This window comes from Strigops habroptila, chromosome 5 (assembly GCF_004027225.2).
Source record: "Strigops habroptila isolate Jane chromosome 5, bStrHab1.2.pri, whole genome shotgun sequence".
In the NCBI taxonomy this organism is placed as follows: domain Eukaryota; kingdom Metazoa; phylum Chordata; class Aves; order Psittaciformes; family Psittacidae; genus Strigops; species Strigops habroptila.
The window spans coordinates 18194896-18209887 of record NC_044281.2 but is presented as its reverse complement, the minus strand read 5'-3'; positions in this window follow the sequence as shown (position 1 = coordinate 18209887).

Below are 14992 nucleotides of genomic sequence, written 5' to 3'. Positions count from 1 at the left end.
ACTACCATAATGGAGCATTCCCTTGGCACAACAGCTTTAAGTTACCATTTAGGAATCAACTTGGGTCTACACAAGTTCGAAGTGAATCATACTCTGCCAACCCTCATGACAAAATGCCAAAATCCCATCACTGAAAGGGTGTGCAGCCAGGTAACCATAGGTTGGAGCTTTTCCCTTTTGAAGGTCAGTATCATCTTTTTGTTTCTCCACCTGAAATTAACTGTTGCTGCTGAGTATCACAGATCAAGGCAACTTTGCAGATATCTGGTCCTACAAGGGGCCAAGTTACTCTGAGAAGAACAGCAGTTCCCAGGGCATTGCAAAACACTTGACTCCTGTTGTGAGTCTCTCATGGGAAAAACTGGGAAGTCAAAATTACTATTAAAAATAAATAAATAGGCTATCCTCTAGTTTTCAACTGATATCCTATCTTCTCCATTTCCATTTTTCAGATGAAGCTTTTCCATGTTGGAACTGGCTGCACTTTCTGTATTGGCTGCACAGCACAAAGCACAATTCTGGTAGAAGGCAATAAAGAGAAAAATTTCATCTGAATTATTTTGATCATTTTTTATCTATCCACAGGATACTATCAAGGCATTTCAGGTTGTACTTGGAATAGATACACTAGGAGTGAGATGATAATTATCCAGCACAGATCTACTCCTATCATCCCATTAATCAATTTTGAAGTATGAGCTTAGAGTAATGCTTATAAAGCTAATTCAAATGCGAGGTTAACTGCATGCCATAAGATCAGCTTGAGCGCTCCCTGATCAAGGCCCACCTCCTCCCAGGATGCATTCATGCTTTCTGAAGAGTGGGACAATTCTTTGTACCAAGGGAGCAGGAACAACACGTACAAGAAGGGAGACAGGTGACTGATGTTTAAGATGTTCAAGCAAAACTCAGTGAGAAGTAAAGAAGCAACCGAGAACAGCAAACAAAAATGGTTTGTGACAGTCATTACATCCAATGAAACAAACCAACAACCAGACAGTTAAGAAAAACACGGAAGGAGCATGAAGTTATACTTTGATGAAGAATTTCTCAAACTTAAAATCCAAAACCTCCATACAGAGTAAGCAAATTATTCTGAACCATCACAAGTACATATTTTCTTCAGCCTTTGTGCAAACTATTCATCCCAGACCCATTTGAAGTTCACTACATTCACTGTTAAGACTTTGATGGTGGCTCTTTAGATATTCTGAATACCTACATGGAATGCTATCATGATGAGAACAAATGTAATATGAACAGACACTGTAAGAACAATCAATAAACATCACCATGCTTATACACACAGACAGCCTACAACTGGACATTTGTTACTTCAGTGCTTCAGTGTGCCAAAGAACAAAAAGAAAAGGAAATAATTTTCCTTAACCAAAGCTTGAACAAGTACTTGAAACTTCAACTTTTCCTTATTATCTGTTAGAACCCATACAATTATATGTACGCTTTTTGTTGCGTTTCATGACAGCCTCCCAGAATTTGTGAAGAACAGTGTGGTACGACTTGAAAAATGGTGTGCATATGTTTAAGGAAAATGAAAAATAGGATAAGATTGTGGTGTTCAACCTTTACTATACTGCATGATGGATGTAGAGCAGCTCCACAAGAATTTATGAATACTGCATGTTGACCTGGTTATTGAAATGTTTATTGTATGACTATATTGAGTTAAATCAACAGGACTACTGGGGAAATAAGGAGGAATCACTCAAAATAAGCCACTCCAATATAACTTTTTAGAGCTAGTTAAGAAAACAATGCCTAAACTATTTACTGAATATTCTGCCTCCCACATGCAGCGAGTGAGTAAGTCTTTCTTGCCACTTAAAGCCATGGCTGGAGGCAAAATAAGACATTCATTTTCTGTATAGGTAAGAAGTCAACCTTGTTCACACAGTAGACAACTGCCAAAGTATTTAGATTTGTCATGCTTCGTTTAAGTCATTCATTTAGGATGGATAAAATTATAGGCAAAATTGTGAGACAGATACAATTTCAAACTTTCTTTATTTTTTTATTTTTAACTTCTATAGTTACAGAAAAATACTTGGGCCTTGCCAGTATTTTACTAGAACATATCCCCAGCTAGAAAGGTGGGATTATGAACTCAGGTAGATGAGCCTACTGGGTTATTTTTGCCATGTTAAGCAAATGTAGTATGCTGACAGCATAGCATAAAGACTGTATTCCGAACTAATTGTTTTAAAGGTATATAAAGTTCTTCCATTTCAGATTATCATACTTTTAAACACACCTTTGCCATTTGTGTGCTTATTTCTAGAAATCTTCACTTTCTTAGTAGTGTCATTGGAATTAAAAAAAAAAAAAGAAAAATCATTATCAGTAATGATTTGTGTATATCCCTCTGTATAAAACAAGAAAGTTTTCCTTCAAATGAAAACTTTCAAGTGCACTTAACAAACATTCATTTGTTGAAAATACAGATAAGCAGTCTATATGAGAACTAAAACTGCTGTCAATACAGTTATCAAAAAACATACACACTAGATTAAGAATCCCACCAAAAAGACAAAACCAGCACACTACCCAAAGGCAGTCCCAGTGCTGACAGGCAGAAGTAGCTGTCAGGCTCCTGTTGGAGAGCTGTGGGTGCTCATGCTTTGCTTTGCCCATCCCAGCCCCTGCTGGCAGACGGCATCAAGGATAGATAGTTGCCAAGGTCTGGCTGCAGACCTGCAAAGGACATTTCTAACAAAACAGGTTGTGCCACTTAATAGCTTTCTGGATAACAGATATTCAGATATTCAGTCAAGTCATATCAGACCTGGCCAATCCCACTATCACCCTGCTCATTAAGCACTCATTCCTTGCTTTCATCTCCTAGCAGGAGTGGAAAGGGCAGCATGATGGGCAATAATGGTTGATCATTTCTGCTTAAGCAGTTCCTAGGATAAGATAACAAAGGTCCCCCACTATTCATTGGCCTATAAGGAACTGCATGAGGTGGAACTGCTTTTTTTATAGCCTTATGATTTCTGTCCATGTTCTATTCTGTTCAAGAAATATAATTCAATTATACTGCATTAGCTGCAGGATTGAAGAAATGTATTTATTATTCAAGTTCTTTTTACTGCCTGAATTGAACTAAGCATCCTTTTGGATGACAATTTGTTTAGACATCCACAAGAAGCCACCTTTGCTATCTTTTTTTCCTCTGGATGTTTGTATTGTCCTCTGCACGGAGGCTGTGCCTTGAAACCAGTCTGGGTGCAAAAGCTGCACTATAAACTTGGTTTATGCACTAAACAAGGCATATTGTCAAAAGCACATGACAGAAAGGCTCCACAATTGGTATGGGTGACACCAAGATAGACTTTAGAGGACCAGCTATAAGCCATAAGCACCACAGAAGGTCTGCAGCTGCCTGAGCCGAGGGGCTGAGCACCCTCCTGTGTGACACTGTCACTGCCAAGAGAGGCACTCAACATGGAAAGCTTCAGATGGCTGTTTGCAAGGTGTTGTTTGTGGGGCCTGGGAGAGTCTGGTACTTGTTCCCTCACACTCAGCCCCAAGCAGCCAAATCGCATGCCTTCCCAGACATTCTGCAAAAGCTGTACGTTTAATAGGGCTTGCAAAAAGAGTAAGGGTTTGCTTCTCAAATAAAGAAGGGATGAAAGGAACTTTCCTGGGGTTGTGCTGGCTCAATTCCTGTTTGATTGACTGCTCATGCTGTTGTGTTGGTGGTTATTAGAGCTGGTAAAAACACAATCTCTGTCCCACAGGAATTTCCTATACTTCAACATTTGTTTTCATTCTGAAACAGCATTAAATATTTCAAAATAATGAACACTTTCATAGAATAAGTGGTCCTAAAAATAAAGAAGTGTCATTGTGCTTGTGTGCATGCATGCACGCATGAGCACATTCTCAGTCCACGGGTCTAACCTCTTTTCCCCCCTAGACAGTCACCGAGGTTTACAAGAGTTTTATTTCCAGATTTATCAATTCAATATTCTAGCCAACTAGTCTTCCTTGGGAAGACCACAGTACAATGCTCAACTACCACCATAATGTTCCCCACCCATTAGATTCGCTGGCCTGCTGGAGTCTGAGATATGTCATACATAAAGTAACCATTCGAAGATTTCTCCAGAAAATTCAGTAAGCACAGAGCTAGCAACAACTAGCTCCTACATCCTCCTTTGCAGTCCTTTTGTGGGATGCACTGAAATTAAGAGAGTAAATAACTAAAAACTGTGAACCTCAGTGTCCTCAGTTATCAAATGGTCCTCTGGGACTACAGACATCCCAGGCAGTTCAGAGCAATATCCAAAGAATTCAGTCCCACTTTTTGTTTACGTGACAAGAATCCACCTCCTTTTACCTAGCATGGCTGTATTTTGAGCAAGGAGCAAGCAAAACCCAGCAGAAGAATTAGGCATGCAACGACATGCAAGGGTTGTCCACCAGCATGATAATTGCTGTCTTGTTCTTTTCTTCCCCTTTTAAAATGATAACATATAGCCTAAAATGGACAAGTGACATTCTGTTCATCTCCACAGCCACAAAATGAAGGAACGGACCATTCTGTCTTCACACCTTTCAAGGTTGCAATGCGAACCTTGTTACCATTTTGCACCGTTCATCCCTCAGTCACAGATCCTTCCATCCCCAGCTGAACCATATAGCGCTAAGGTTGATATTGCTAGGTGGAGTATAGCCACATTTGAATGTCTCTTGGCTTAAAATAGTCTTTATGAAGTGCTATGCTTTAGGGAAATAACGTTAGCAAAGAAATGTCAGATTTTGCTCTCATCATTGAAGAACAAAATCTAACAAGGGTGGTTGTCAGCTATTATGCTTTTGCACTGAAAAATTGTACAATCCTTTTAAGTTACATATAATGATTTTATAGCCTTTTAACAAGAGGAGCACCATTGGGTAGGATTTTAACAGAGGAAACAGGATTGGCAATTTATTTATTTCAAACCAGCTGAATTCCCCAAGTTCTTCCTTGATTTAAGCCAAGGTCTGTATTACAAACAGAAGAGATTATAAGCATCTGAAACAGCCATGGTTTTGATAAAACTCTCTTAAGTAATGATGATCCTACAGCATTCAGACAAGTCAGGGGTCAATATGACCTTACTTGCCTGTGCCTTTCATTAGGAGCACTCTTTCTGCAGTACCATACTTCTGGTACCTCCAAATACACAGAGGATTCATGCTTCAGTTCTGCATGTATTAAGAATGCAGCCATAGCAACTACTAGCATTAATGAACTATTTGCTTATGCAGTAATAATTAACTTCCATTACATTACTTTGTGTGATTACTTTCTTAATTGCCTGAATTATGCATCCATTTAATATTTAATAACCATTCTCAGAAATCAGACACTGGTAAAAAAACAAATTGCTCACAGTTTCCTTGCAATAATTAAGCTCACAAGAATAAATGAAACCTTTTAAAAATGAATGCCTTGTGATTATATCCTTGCATATAGAACAAGATCCTAAATTAGCTATTTATTAAGACTAAATTTCAGACCAAATAGTACATTTTTCACTTACGCCTTGGGAAATCAACCTATACAATACCTGACATCACCAGCATAATTAAGTGCCATCTATTTACTTTGAGAGTCACAAATTCTGCATTAGTATTTAGAACACTCAGAAGCGTGTGGGGGGAAATCTTTTAAAATGCCTCCTTGGAAAAATAGCATCTTCTTTACCTGAGGTAGCTGCTTAGTTGTGCTTAAAGTAGTGGAAAGATCTGTGAAGCGTAAATAGCCTTCTGATGGGGAGGGCTGGGAAGGACTTTTTTTGTCATGTTTTAATTTACATACAAACAAAGGAAATACAGTTATACAGCCTGAGGTCAGGCTTACCAAACAGGATGAAATTCTTTGCTGTATATGATAATAATGTTTACAATCAAAAACAAGCAGTCTGATCTACTTGTTTTTTCATGTTGTCATCTGTCTCTGAGCCCTTGTGCCCTGCTAGCACCCAAGCAGAGCCACATGCTGATTTGCAAAGTGATAATGCCATTACATTATTGCACATCAGCTTTGTTTCCCAGTGGTTTGCAACGAAGTCACCAGCTTAAACAAAACGTGCAACTGTTTTATCGTATGTTGTCTTTATGAATAGAGTCTACTGAGCTGGACAAGACAGATAACTATTGTGAGGATTTTTGTTTTGCCCCTTTTATTTTTCCTCTGAGTTGCATCTGCAAAATTGCTCTGCCATTCCACATTGATTATGGCAGCCATGTACAGATGTGTTTATCTGAACCATAACACTGCTCAGCTGAAGCTACAGGGACTCCCTCTCTTTTCCTATGCACGTATACCACAAACAAAATGTATGCAATGAAAAACATATTCCAGGAATCCTGCACCTAAATAAACCAAATCCAATAAAGGAAATAATTGAAGGGCTTATTTGCTGAGAGGCAGGTGAAGGAGCAGTGGCTGCTCTCCCCCTTACCCGTACAGGTGGACCATTTTCAGCGAGATGCAGAGGGAGCTGCGGGGAGCCAGGGAAGGAGGGATGGACGGCGCCCGTTTGGCGTGTCAGGAGCCAGCAATGGCTGCTAGCCTGAGTTCCCAAACTGAGCTAAATTGATGCCAATCTCACTGGCTGTTGTTACAGTGGGCAGCATCATTAGGATTTGCTTTTTAAATGATCTCTCAGCCTGTAAGTCTGAGAGCTGCTAGCAAGGCAAGGTTAGAAAGAAAATGATGGCAGCATGTTGATGCTTCACAGACCTCATGATAGTTTCCGTCTGTCATTATTTACGTCTGACTAGATGCGTCATGTCAACTACCTAGAAGGCACTTTAATATGAAGCTCTTGTTTTCCTCTGCTTTTTCACATCCAGACTGGGTACTATTATTTTTTTTGCATCACTACACTTAGGTGAAGCTTGCTTCAATCTCTCTATAATGACACACAAAGAAATAAAAATTGTTTAGCTCATGTTATTATACATGTTTCTATTCTAACAGACCTCTTCAATATTGTTCACAAAATGGTGAATTTAAATCAATAAACAGACATCTATCAAAAGGTCAACTTAATTTTATTCCTTCAGCTTCTCTACCAATATTTAAAGCAAAACCATTTCTTTCCTGAGCTTTCAGTAGACGTTGTATTAGTGGTATGCAGCAGCAACTGATAGTTCTCATTGTTGATTCCATTTAGTAGTTCAATTAACATGTTATTAATACTGCTTTATAATGCGATGAGTTCTGTCAGAGTCAATGTAAATAAGGTTACAGCTATCAAGTATGTGTCAGTTTTGCCATTATACTACCGCTTAGCAATTTAGATTCAAAAGATTCATTGGCACTGGTTTGGGATGAAGTAATTCACTCCTGACTAATACAGCCAGCCCCGAATTCGATCCGATAACTTTTTACAATGATGGTGGCACACACAGGGGAAAAGGACCCAATCCTTCAAGCCTTTCTGCAGATAAAGCTCTCGTTCAGAGATATACTGCATCTAAGCATGCATTGTCCTCCTGAATGGACTTGGCAGGCTACAAAACGCCCTTTAAAAGCCATCGCTCCACCATACCCCTGAGAGGGACCTAGCCACAACACTTATTTTTTAATTATTTGTGCCCAAAGCCAGCAGTTCAATCACCCTGTGGTCTGACTTTGCTGAATATTCATAGGAGCTTATTAATACAACCTTCTCTAATCCTTTAGCTCACCAAGCTCACTGGTTTGTCTTCTCGTTTTGTCATACGTGAAATTAAGTGACAAGCTAATTGCGTGCTTTCATTTATTTGGTCTGTGAGGGGTCTAACACAGCTTTGGGTACAGCAAAACGATCAACAGCTTAATATTGCCAAAAATAATTCAGTGATATTTAATCACCTGAATTTTGTTCACTCATGTTTGAATTTTATAAGTTAGAAAATACCTTTAACCAGTTAATCATGTGTTTGCATTGTGTACACTATGGAGCTTTCTTTTAGGCACACATTGTTTTCTTAGAAGTACAGCTGGAAGGGTAGAATATTTTTGTTTCATAGGTGTCTTTCAAATTTAATAGGGCAGCTAATCTTTATAGAATGTTTTAGAGTAGAAGGAACCTTGAAGATCATCCAGTTTCAACCCCCCTTGCCACAGGTAGGGACACCTTTCACTAGACCAGATTGCTCCAAGCCCCATCCAACCTAGTCTTGAACACTGCCAGGGATGGGGCAACTACAGCTTCTCTGGGCAACATGTGTCTCACCACACTCACAGGAAATAATTTCTTCCTAACGTCTAAATCTCCCCTCTTTCAGTTTAAATCCATTCCCTCTTGTCCTATCACTACATACCCTGGTAAAAAGTCCCTCTCCAGTTTTCTTGTAGCCCCCCTTTTAGGTATTGGAAGGCTGCTCTAAGGTTTGCCTGGAGTCTTCTCTGCTCCAGGCTGAACCACCTCAGCATTCTCAGCCTGTCTTCATAGGAGAGGTTCTCCACCCCTCTGATCATCTTTATGGCTCTCCTCTGAACTCACTCCAACAGGTTCATATCCTTCTTATGTTAAGGGCCCTAGAGCTGAACGCAGTTCTGTAGGTGAGGTCTCACAAGAGCATAGTAGAGGGGGAGAATCTCCCCCCTTGAGCTGCTGGCCGTGCTCCTTTTGATGGCTTACTCCACATAGCCATTTGTTATTCATTATTTGCATAATTTGGTCACCTAAATTACAGGAATTATTTTCCCATTACTCAACTGGGTGGTATTAGCTCTGCAAAGACACTACTCTCTCCATAGAAGGGCCCTAACGGTTAATTCTTTGGGAAGCGTTAAATAGATTTTTCTTTTTTTCCTGAAACAGCCTATTGGGCTCCAGTTGAACCTTGCGAACAGTACCTTAACATCCCTTTGCTTTCCCCCACCACTGTAAACATAGGGAGAATGAGTTCTGGGGATTTTTCTGGACAGAGTAAAAGGCTTTCACAGGAATTAAATCCATTTCCCAGCGCTGGCATTTAAAGTGTTAAAAGGGATGTTGTAAATGATATCCCAAAGGTAACTGTGCTTACTATCAGCAAGACTGTTACACAAAAAGGTCCTCTATATACAGTCTCATGGTGACCACATTTACATTTCTTGTGAAGACTATTTCACCTCTTGTTCTGATCTCATTAGTAAAGACTAATACAGCAGTACAGTTTGCTCCTCATGTTTGTCATTTATGTCATGCGATATGCATGCTCCCAGTGGTTTTTTTGGGCAGTACCTGTTATAATTACAGTAGGGCATAAGACAATAGGGCACCAAATGACAGCAACAGCTCTGGACAGTCCCTAAAGTAATAGTCCAAGGCCGTAGATTATAACTGTTAAGAAGTTGAAAGGTTTGGGGTGTGGGGGGAGGGTAATCTTTGTTTGGATGGGGCTTTTTTCCCAGAAATGCTGCTATGAAAAGGATCTGAACTGTGCTAACTCTCAGATCTTCAAGAGTACACAAGACTCCAACGGTGAGCAGTGACAGGTCCCCACAAAAGCCAATGCTTGAGAAGGCAGTTCTGTGTGATGCAGGATCAGGCCTTTTGTGAAGCAGAAGACAATGGGTGTTTGGCAGACAGCTTCTTTATTTTCCCCTTAACCTGGAATTAATGCTTGGCTGAAGGGAGCATTAACTGACAGTCCCTGCTAGAGGAGTGCTAGATGCTAAAAAAAATTATGCAACACTATATTTGCCATTTAAAGTCCAAGAGCCTTCTAAATCAAATATCTTCCTTTGTATGTTCTGAAATTCAAATGGGAAGCTTCTCCAACTTTTTACCAGCTCCATATGCTAAACACATCTCTCAAGTTCTTCAGCATCTCTTATGTTGGAAATGTATAGGTTGTAAACCACTAGCAACATTTAATATTTGTAAATTCAGATGCAGTCGTCATCTAGTTCCAAGTGCACAAATAGGTTTGGGTTTTTTTTCCTCCAAATCTGACAAAAACGTTCTCCTTCGGCGGCAGGACTGGGGAGCGAGGAGCAGTGAGCAGTAGGTGGCAGTCAAGGCACTGAACTCTTTCCATAGTCCTCCAGCACTGCAACGTTGTTAGGAGTAACGTCAAAACAGCACCTTTTTCGTTTTTAAAGGTATCATTTTTAAAACGATCTTTTCCGAGGCCTCAGTCTACAGAAGCAATAATGGATAGTAATACGTGTCAGATAAAGAGTGTGAGAAGACCTTAAAATCAGGCAACTGAATTTGAGTTCTGATTTTGCCTGATTCTCAGGTTTTTGGGGAGCATCTTCTAAACTTATGGGAAGGTTCTTCTGATGTAAAGTGGTGCTGTGGTTGTCCAGAACTGTCCTGAGGCTGCATACACAGTATTTATCCCTGCACAGAACAGAGACAGCCCCTTCCCAGCTTGGGCACAGATGGATCAGGAGATCTGCTCACATGCAGACTAATGGGTTAAAGTCAGAGCCCTCACTTCACAGGCATTTACAAACGACAAAAACACCAAATTAATGTTTCGTTTCCCTTTCTACAGTGCACACACTGTGAAAAGCAATTTAACATTGTCTCAATCTTTTTCTTCCTATTGAAGTGGCAAATATCATTAAACATAAGTGTCTTGCATCCAGAAAATGTTACACAGCAGCACAGATATGTCACACTCACAGCGGGACTATTAATCAGGGAGGGGCTCTGCACACATACAGGACCCTCAGTGTACCTCCTAACAGGTCAGCATCAGTAAGTTCTCAGGTGTCTTCTGTACCAATAGTCAGCAATATTCAAGTGACAGATCAGACCAAAATCTGGATTCATACTTCATAAAATATTGGCAGTTGCATGAATCTATTTTCTAAGTAAGATTCTTGTACCTTATTTATCAACCTATGCAGAACTAAACTGCGAGAAGCAAGAGATATTCTCTAATTGCCAGAGGCAGAAAACAGTGTGTTCTCTAGTTATCTTTTTTAATTCTGAAGCTATGCCACTAACAGCCCTCCCAGCCCCACTTCCAGTTCCTGAAGTATTTTGTTTATACAATAATTTTTTTTCACATTAGTTGTTCCACATTTAAGGGACTGCAGATGAGAAAAGTAAGGCAACAAGGAGAGGTGGCGCATTAATATTTCACCTTCAGATGGATCATTTAAGCTCCTTCACTATGGGGTAAGGTCATAAGGTTAATTTTTTTCCTACAGGGATGTACGACAGCTCTGGGAAAATATTTTTTTGTTTCTTAACTTTCTTAGAAGTATTATGATTTTTCACAAGCACAGAAGTAGCCCAACTAAACTCCTCTACATCTATTAGTAAACATATATCACTCAATAGAATCAACTAAAGGACACAAGAAACATGACTTTTCACAGCAACTAAGAGTACCTTGAATTTGAACTGTGACTTTTGTTACATAATCAGCAACAAGATGATGCAACTCAGCAAACACGCAGAGCAAAATGTTGGGTCTGTGCAGTGGTATCTAAAATTGTATTTCATTTGGAGATGTCTTTCTAACAGGATAAGTATAAGATTAATAATTCAGAGCTTTAACTGATCTTAAGGGCTGACTGAGGACATCCTCCATGTTTTAGAAATATTTCATCAAGGGGTGAAGAGAGTGAACATATCCATATCATCCTTTTTCAGCAGGTAGAATAAAAAATGAGAAATCAAAGTGCTGTTGCATGAGTTGAACAGTGAAATACCACGATAACACAAGGCAGAATCTGGGCAAACTATTACTATTTTTCCCTAGAAAACTGAAGAAAAAACTTCTATTACAGTAATGGTCCTAATTACAAAAATAAAGAGAAATATTAATCACATTTATCCTTTCAATTGTGTGGTTTTCTTTCCTCTTTTTCTTTATGCTTTTTTCAGAGCTGTGTGACATTTCCAAACTTTTGAATGAGAATTTTGAAACCTGGATAGGATTAACTTCATTAACAACACAACCAAAGTCATAAACTCAGCCAGCTCTAATGTAGTGCCATAGACTGCTGAGGAAACGTTGGTACATCAGAGCTCTTTCTGTTAATGCTGGTTACCATCTTGTGGCCCTGCAAAAAGGCAGTCAGGGAGCATCAAATGGGAACAACAACTACCTACAGATTGATCTAAAACCATTATTCAGACAGATATTGATAGATGGACCACTCTGTGGATAAAAAACTGGCTCGATGGCTGCACGCAGAGAGTTGTGGTAAATGGCTCGATGTCCAGTTGGAAACCTGGTGGTAACGAGTGGTGTCTCTCAAGGATCGGTGTTGGGACCGGTCCTGTTCAACATCTTTGTCGGCGACATGGACAGTGGGATTGAGTGCGCCCTCAGCAAGTTTGCCGACAACACCAAGCTGTGTGGTTCGGTTGATATGCTGGAGGAAAGGGATGCCATCCAGAGGGACCTTGACACGCTTGTGAGGTGGGCCGATGCCAACCTTATGAAGTTTAATCAAGCCAAGGGTAAGGTCCTACACCTGAGTCAGGGCAATCCCAGGCACTGCTACAGGCTGGGCAGAGAAGAGATTCAGAGCAGCCCTGCAGAAAAGGACTTGGGAGTGTTGGTTGACGAGAAGCTTAACATGAGCCAGCAGTGTGCGCTTGCAGCCCAGAAAGCCAACCGTATCCTGGGCTGCATCAAAAGAAGTGTGACCAGCAGGTCGAAGGAGGTGATCCTGCCCCTCTACTCTGCTCTTGTGAGACCTCACTTGGAGTACTGCATACAGTTCTGGTGTCCTCAATATAAAAAGGACATGGAGCTGTTGGAGCGAGTCCAGAGGAGGGCCACGAGGATGATAAGAGGGCTGGAGCACCTCCCGTATGAAGACAGGCTGAGAGAGTTGGGGCTGTTCAGCCTGGAGAAGAGAAGGCTGCGTGGAGACCTCATAGCAGCCTTCCAGTATCTGAAGGGGGTCTATAAGGATGCTGGGGAGGGACTCTTCCTTAGGGACTGTAGTGGTAGGACAAGGGGTAATGAGTTCAAACTTAAACAGGGGAAGTTTAGATTAGATATAAGGAAGAAGTTCTTTACAGTGAGGGTGGTGAAGCACTGGAATGGGTTGCCCAGGGAGGTTGTGGATGCTCCATCCCTGGCGGTGTTCAAGGCCAGGTTGGACAGAGCCTTGGACCACGTGGTTTAGGGCAAGGTGTCCCTGCCCATGGCAGGGGGGTTGGAACTAGATGATCTTAAGGTCCTTTCCAACCCTTACGATCCTATAATTCCTATGATATTCAGTCTTTAGATGACAATCCTTGTCTGACAGCAAGTCTACCATATTTCAAGTTAAGTTGGTCCAAATTCTGGACTTGATAAACATCTGCATCTTTTTCTAATGGAAAGTGGGAAGGTAGCAAAGGAACGGGTAATGTGTGATAATTTATCTTTGTTACTTTCAGTAGCATAAAAAGCATCCCACAATTGTTCATTATCTTGATGATAATTCCTTTATGAGATCAGCTTACATTTGAGGGTCTGAAAAACCTGACATTCTAGGAGCATATGTAGAAAGACCACTGGGCAGGCATACCCATATAAAATAATGCAGAACCACACAGAAGGGCTAACTTAGGCCCCAGAGCAGCACCAACACGACTGAATGGCTCTGAGGATGCAGCACTCTGAGGTCCTGAAATCAGGTGCAGGCTTAGCCTGCTTGGAGACTTCTGTGCAAATCTTTTCACCCTTAGCTGCCTCCTATAGCTCCAGTTGAAAACCCTCAATCAGCTGCTTACAGTAGTCCAACACCTATCAAATGTCTCCATTGGGAAGTGCTAAAACTGCCAACCATTTTCGCTATAGATACTCAATTTTTATTGCACCTTTCTCTACTGGCCCTACTATTTCTTGTCCTTGATTCTGAAAGAAATGTGAAGCACAAATCCAACATGTGAAGCCTTCAACCTTTGCTTCACAAAGCACTCTAAGTATTTGAGATTAATCCACATAAAAATAAAAAGGATTCCATTTCTTTGTCCATAGAACAAGATTAAACTAAAAGAAGAACTAAACCAAGAACCCAACAGAAACACTAAATGAAATCACCAACAGATACCTTACTATCTCTATTGTAGCAAACACTGCAAATGAATTAACACACCTTTGATAAGCAGGCTGATATAAGTGTTTGGACTCACAGGAATGCCCCAGCGCGTGTAGCAGATTAGGCTGGAAGGCAACAACAGCAACCTCACCATTTTACAGCTTGCTATAAAATATTAGAATTCTGCAATACCTCCAACAGCCCGCCAAAAGCACCAGCCCTTTCTGAAACATGCTGTAGCCATGCCAGTGTGGTTGATCAGCACACTAAAACTTAGACATGTTCACATCATCACATGAACACATTATCGTAGTCACATAACCTAATGCAAGCAAACAAAATACAGGCTAGCATTAAGTTTCAGTTGACATTATACAAGGTCAGCACTGACAAAATAGAAGTAAAACTAGAAAAATAAACAAATTGATTCCTATCAGACAGAAAGCTGTTGGTTTTTCCCTCCCAATGTTATTACTCTGTATTCAAAACAACATGGGTATTGGAACAGCAAAGGTCAAGGAAGACTTTGGCAGGCTTTTTGAAGAGGTCAGCAATTGCTTAAAAAGTTGCAAAGATGTGTGGACAATCTTTGCATAGCCACACTCACAGAGAACAGCCTTTTTGGTTAATGCCAGAGTCGAGTTTTCCTTTCAGAGGAAACAAAATACTTTACATGAAATTTTCCTCCATAAGTATACACTAAGCAACACCACTATTTTATATGAACAGCACTTGCACTGACTTTATACTAATACATGCCACTGTTTTCAAATTACGATTGTAGAGGGTTGCAAAAATCAAAATAAGGACTGAAACTATGCACATGCCATCAGGGACTGCTGTAACAAGTGTATTTTAACAAGGGATTTATAGGCATACTAACATGAAAATGGTGTTGGAGCAGGCCAGTTTCTACATTTTCTGGACCTAAGGTTCATCAGTTATCAAAAGAAACCATCGTCTGTGAATGCGATAGCTAGCATTGCA